At 56.7% G+C, this 6106-nt stretch overlaps 1 protein-coding gene across 2 annotated transcripts in view; it reads right to left on the reverse strand.

Annotated features, from left to right (window-relative positions):
* TNS3 (tensin 3) overlaps positions 1-5688 on the reverse strand; it is a 252434-nt gene extending 246746 nt beyond the window's left edge. The window contains exon 1 of one of the 2 annotated variants that reach the window (XM_058534774.1): positions 5617-5688. The gene's annotated coding sequence lies outside the window, so the exon portion shown is untranslated. Of the gene's footprint in view, positions 1-5199; positions 5288-5616 lie in introns of those variants that run through there. The other variant, XM_058534773.1, reaches the window with a different exon arrangement.
* Between the last annotated feature and the right edge of the window lie 418 nt (positions 5689-6106).

A 6106-nucleotide genomic window follows, 5' to 3' on the forward strand; every position in this document is an offset into this window, starting at 1 on the left:
GAGAAAACACCTTTCTAACCAGCTGAGAGCCCCTCCTGCCTCACTCAGCCCCCAGCCCAGTGGAGACAAGCAAAGGTGTGCCCTCCTTCCTCCACTCCTGGCCACTGGATGCTTCAGACCTTTCCAGAGGAGAGGAACTGGAAATACATCTGTCTCGGACCATGGGGACAAACTCACGTGTCCCCACCACCTCCTCCTGTTATCACAGAGGATCGCCCCCGTGGGGGATCAGATAGTGCCCCCAAGAACGAGGAAGTGGTGCTCCAGCAGGAGCCCTCGGGCCATGGAAATTTAGCAGAACCAGAGTAAGCAGTGGCCTGGAGCTGGCAAGAGAGGAGGGACGCCTGCCCAGGGCCACTTGGGCAACCGCAGTCATACAAAACAACACTGCGGGGCGTGCTGGCATGAGTCCTGTGGAGGGCAGCAAAATCCCCAGGCTGCAGGTGGAGACCTGCGAGGACAGTCATGGTGATAAAGGCACTTTACCCCAGCTCTGTGGCCACCAGAGCCCAGCTCTTTCTCCCAGCACGCTGCCTGAACTGTACCTTTGATCTGTGTCCAAAATCACCAGCGGTGAGGGGGTGAGCGCTCAGGAAACCTCTGAGAAAGGTGATGGATTACGAGCAGAGAAGAACGCCAGGACCAAGTCAATGGGGCCCTTTTGTTCCTGGAGCCAGCGCGCAGCTCCAGGAGGAATGTGTACAGAACGCAGACGCCCCAGCTAATGGCCTAGCCTGGCCCCAGGGCAACTCAGCCGGCCAGATGTGGGCCTGCTCCTCACGTCCTGTCCGGCTGCACAGTGAGTGAGATGCAACACACTGCAGCTGTGTTCCAGGGCAATGGGGAGAGAACAGATTCCTGAATCCCCCGGTGTGAAATAACCAGCTCCCCAAGTGCGTGGAGCACGGCGGCCTCTTCTGCGAAAAGAAAAGAAAAAAAAAGAGAAACAGAAAAAAGGGCCTTTGCCTCGGCCACTTCCCAAGACCATTTGCTTCTTTCACTGTTGCAACTATTTCATTCCTGTGCCTTAAAACCTCAGGGACTGGTTTTCATTGTTCATGACCAGTTTCAGAAAATCTACACTCAAGAGGCGCTGGGTCACACCCTGTTGCTGCCACAGAGACACAATGAAAGAAGGTGGAACCCTTGAGCCCACCTGGAGGGTCCCCCGGCGCATGGGGCGCAGCCTGGCCGGGAGTGGCGCCAACTGTTCGTCACTCGGGATGCTGGAATAAGGATTCCTACAGATGACTTCTAAATCTTAAAAACAAAGCCGGGTCTGCAAAGGGTGTACTGAGTGCTATGATCTCTCCCAAGAAGAAGAGGAAGAGGAAGGCAGGCAGCTCACCACGTGCCATAATTAGAGCTGAGGGAGGAAGGAAGAGGAGGAAAGAAAGACCTACAATCCCTGTCCGAGGAAGCAGCTGCGGTTGGAAGCCTGGCCAGCTGTGGATGGCAGGGCTCCCCAAGCCTTTGCTGGCCCCCCTCGAGGAGGGGTGAGGTGGGCGGGGGGACAGTGGAGACCCCTGGTCTTGGGAAGAAGTCCCAGCACTGCAGACCAACCTGGATTCCAATCCAGGATTGTGCCCAGCACCACACCACACCATCCACTCACAGGCTCAGGCCTTGGCAACCCAAGAGCATTCACATTCTGTGGATGAGCACCAGGCACGGGCTCTGCCCCAGACAGACCTGGGCCCCAACCAGCCCCGGACCCATCAGTCCCACGACAGAGGTAAGTTGTTCAAGCTCGCAGAGTCTCAGCATCCAATTCCAGAAAATGGAGACAAAAACTACGTCTTGCAAGGTTAGGCAATGAGCAGATCATGGATAGCAAGCACCCAGGGTCCGCATGGGTAACCGTGCAGTCAAAGGAAGGCATTATTTTTGCAAGGTTACTAGGCTGGGAGCAGGACGGATGCTTGTGGAGAGCCCCTGCCTGGGGACACATGAGCAAAGCCATGGAGACATGGACAGAGAGAGGTTTCTCTCCCAGAGTCAGTGGCTCTGAGGAGCACCTCCCTGGCATGATCAGGGAATGCTCCACCAGAGGGAAATTTTCCTGATCACTGACAAGGACTCCTTAGACATAAATTTTTCATTAATTTTGCCCATTTGGAACAAAATATATTAACACCAGATCACTGCCTTCCTTTTAAAAAAATTAACAAAACTCTTTTTAAATGTCTAGGGTCATCACGATGACCATCACTGCTTTAGTGCCACAGTGGGGCATTCTGATGGCTCCTAACGGTGGCCCCACGCGGCAGGTATCCTCGCCTTCACTAGCCTCCTCCCTCCTGTCCAGCAGAGGCAGCCCCCAGCAGGGCTCGGGGATGCTAGGCAGGGCTGTGCCAGGGCCAGGCACACAATGGAACCCAGATGTCCCCAAGCGCACGCAGAGCAGGAGAGCGAAATGTCCCTGCAGGAAGTCCTGCCTGGTGGACACAGCAGACACCCAGCTGACACACACCAAAATGGCGTGCGTTCACCAGACACACTGCTGATACGCAGAGTGCAATAGGAAAGTCAAGAAACCTGGAGATTCTGGTTTTCTGCTTTTATAGGAAATGGACAGACATCAAGGAAATAACTGTTCCTACGCTGAGCTCACTCACAACTGTGGAGTGGCACATCAGCTGTTCTGAGGTGTCAACACACTAGAAGATTCAAAATGTTTTCTGAGCCTAAGAGAAGTGAACTCACGTTCAGCAGCATTTTGATGGAAGCGATGTTCAATGTCTCGGGTTTTAAAAACAGTGAGGTAGTACAGAAATACATCCTCACGGTTCGACAGTGGGGGTTTAAATGCCAGTTCCACGTGGACATCCCTGAGACGATCAGGCCACGCCACACCCCCTCACACACCCCTCTGCTCAGCCCCAGGCTAAAAAAGTAATTGTGTTTCAGCAGCTACAGCAGTTCCCAGAACCTAGACAATGTCAGCACAGATGGTGATGGTTTCTAACACTCTTGCTAACTGCCAGGAACAAACAGTAGCGCCTATTTAACTAAGCAACTAACCACAACCCCTTATTCTGGATTAACAGAGGTGACTGCAAAGGACTCCAGGTGGACGGGGCTGGCTCTAGGTCACCGATGACTCCTGTGCTTACCGGGTCCTACAGTAAAGGGCCTGGGGTCCGGGGTCAGTGCACCTCCTGGACCCCACCTAGCCCAGCTCCTGCTGCCTGGAGCAGACCTTTCAGACCCAGCCACAAAACGGAGGCCTCTTCCCGAGAAAGCCACAGCTGGGAGCCACTGTAAGGAAGCCTCCCCGGAAGGAAGCCTCGCTCCCCAGGGAGCTGCCATGCACTGGGTGGCGGGGACACAACAGCACCTTTCTGCCGTCAGAGGCTGGCTGGTTCTCTTGCAGGAACGCCCTGCACCTCCCCCCACAGGAGTCCACGGTTGGCGGGGCTAGAGGGAACACAAGGCTTCCCCCCAAGCACGATGGTTTACACCAGGCTGATCCTAGAGAAGGTGCATGGCAGGCAGAGAGAGCCAGAGCACTGCATCTGATCCAGGTTTTGGCTGTTCTGGACTTTTAACAAATTTACGCATCTGTAAAACGGGCCGTGTGTACAAGCAGCCATTGACAGACAATGGGTCTGAAATCTTTCCCTCTAGGCCTTTTCCCTCACTTTTCTTGCCTTACTGCCTCCTTCCTAGGCCATTTTCTAACCCCCATCAGCAACATCTCCTGCAGCCCAGGAACATGCTTTGACCCCATGACCTTTAGCTTCCAGGGTCACATTTGCAAGTAGCTCCATTTAAAACCATTAGGTGCCAAAGCTACACTTTGTAAAAGCCAATTTGCATCCAGGAGCACGCAGTTCCCTGAGGCTACTACTGTTTCTATCTTCTCCGTGGTCTGTAAAGAAATAATTCATCCATTTCATCCACAGCTGCTGATAGCTTTGGCACCTCAGCTGAGGAATGGGCTGTCAGGACATGCATCCTCTCACAATCAGACAGGCAGCGGAGGTGGTGAGGAACATGGCCCTGGAACCCCACTGTCCTGGCAGGAACCCTGGGCTGCGCCACCACGTGCTTCATCAACTTGGGCAAGGAACTGTACTAAGTGGGTCTTTGCCTCAGTTTGCACATCTGTAAAATGGTGCAATCTTCTCAGCTCCCTCCAAGGGTTGTTATTTGGGTGAAATGAAATGAATGCATGCACAGCATTTAGCACAGACAAACACTCCGTAAGCACTCACTCACTCACTAGCTATGACCATGCTATTACACTGTCTCTGAGATCGGTATTACTTTGTAATATTACAAAGTAAGACTACTAGTACTTGGTCTTTGAGGTCAGGAATCTGGCCTCCTGCCAGTTCCCACAGGCAGTTCCCTGTGCACAGCCATTCCCTCAGTCTCCAAGGACTGGCCCCGGCCCCTCCACCCTCCAGCTGCAGCGACTCTCCGGACCCTCCCGGCCTCGACACAGAAACGCCTTCCTTAATACTTGCTGATTGATTTGCAAACATAACCTCCCAGGACACAGAGGGGAGAATTACAAGGGCACGCAAATTTCTTGCAAAAGGCAAAGAACTACGGCGCTTCAAAAAGAATAACATGCACAAACCAAACGTACCTAAAATGTCAAAATGGTCACTTCCAAAGGGCTATGCAAATTAATGCCATGTTAACTTTTGCATTCATATTTTCAGTATATTTTAAGAGTCCTCGATGATCGTGCCTTCACATTACAAGGAGTGAAAAAGTGAGGGAAAACTACACCAAAAGATCAAAGTGTGTGAGAGTATGGGGGCTTCTAAGTGGGCAGTGACCACCTTCAGCAGTGCTCTCTGCTGGCCCCACACCCCAGGGCGCTTTTATTTTTTTTAACCACATTGGAGAGGGAAGGTCACCCTCTGCACGGTCTTAAGAATGCGAGTGGAGCTCTCGAGTCCCTTCCCGCCACACACAGAATTTCAAATCACTCCGAGCAGACGACCCTGACTCGTTCGTCAGGCCGGGGTGCCGCACCGCACGGAGACCCCAGCCGGCGCCCAGCGCGCCCCGACCCTCCCTCCTCCTGTCAGTGCCAGCGTGCCAGCAGGCACGTGCCACAGGTGGCCCAGGCCCCGGACGCCCCCCGCCCCGTTCCGCTCCTTCAGAAGGAAGGAAGGGAGCGCCAAGAAACCCCCTGCCTCCCGCCCACCACAGGGAAAGGGAAAGAGAGAGACGCACCGGACAGCCTGCTTGCAAAGAGCGGGATAAAGGTCCTGAGCTTTCCCACTGCGGCCCCAAGCTCGGCTCTCTGCCCTGGAGTCTCAGGACCCGTCCTAGAGAGCGAAGTCCACCCGGGCGCCGCCGCGACAGTGCCGCTCCGGCCCGCGTCCGCCGTCCAGGGCGCCCCAGAACCGCGGGCCCCCGGCCAAGCCGGCCCGCGCCCCAGCTGCGTCCCCGCGCCCTCGGCTCCGTCCCCGTCTCCGCGCCCCAGCCGCGTCCCCGCGCCCCCGTCCCCGGACCCTGGCCGAGCTCTCGTCCCTGCTCGCCCCCAGCTCGGGTCCCCGCGCTCCCGAGCCCTCTGCCCGCGCTCAGGGCGCAGACGCCGGCGCCGGGCCCCAAACAAAGAGGGTGGCGGCGCGTGCCCCCCTCCAGTACCTGCGCGAGCGGCGGCGCGGTCCCGCGGGGCGATGGCCGCAGCAGGCTGGGCGCCGAGCAGCGCGAGCAGCGCGCGGGCGGGCCGTCCTCCTGGCTCGCCGCCGCGCCCGCCGCAGGGCCCCCTCGAGGCGGCGCGGGCAATCGCCGCCGCCCGCGCCCGGGGCGGCCGGTCACCTGGCCTCCTCGCCGTAACAATGCGGCGCGTTCCAGGCGGGCCCGCGACCCTGCGCGCCCCTGGGACCTCCCTGCGCTGGCCAGGTGGGACCGGGAATTATTAGACCCGTTGAGCAGTTCCTTGTGTTCATGGGGCTCGTGGGCCCCGGGCGGGCGGGTCGCGCCGAGTCCAATTCATTCATTCGGTGCTATAACGGTTGTATTCCCAGGGAGCAAAAGCTCCCTGCCCTCCCGTGGCTTACAGTCTTGTCGGGGTAGTGCAGACATAAAGCAGTACAGCCGTGACAGGGAAAGTCTGAGACACTTCAGAAGCCCC

The sequence above is a fragment of the Diceros bicornis genome, chromosome 41 (assembly GCF_020826845.1).
Source record: "Diceros bicornis minor isolate mBicDic1 chromosome 41, mDicBic1.mat.cur, whole genome shotgun sequence".
Lineage (NCBI taxonomy): Eukaryota > Metazoa > Chordata > Mammalia > Perissodactyla > Rhinocerotidae > Diceros > Diceros bicornis.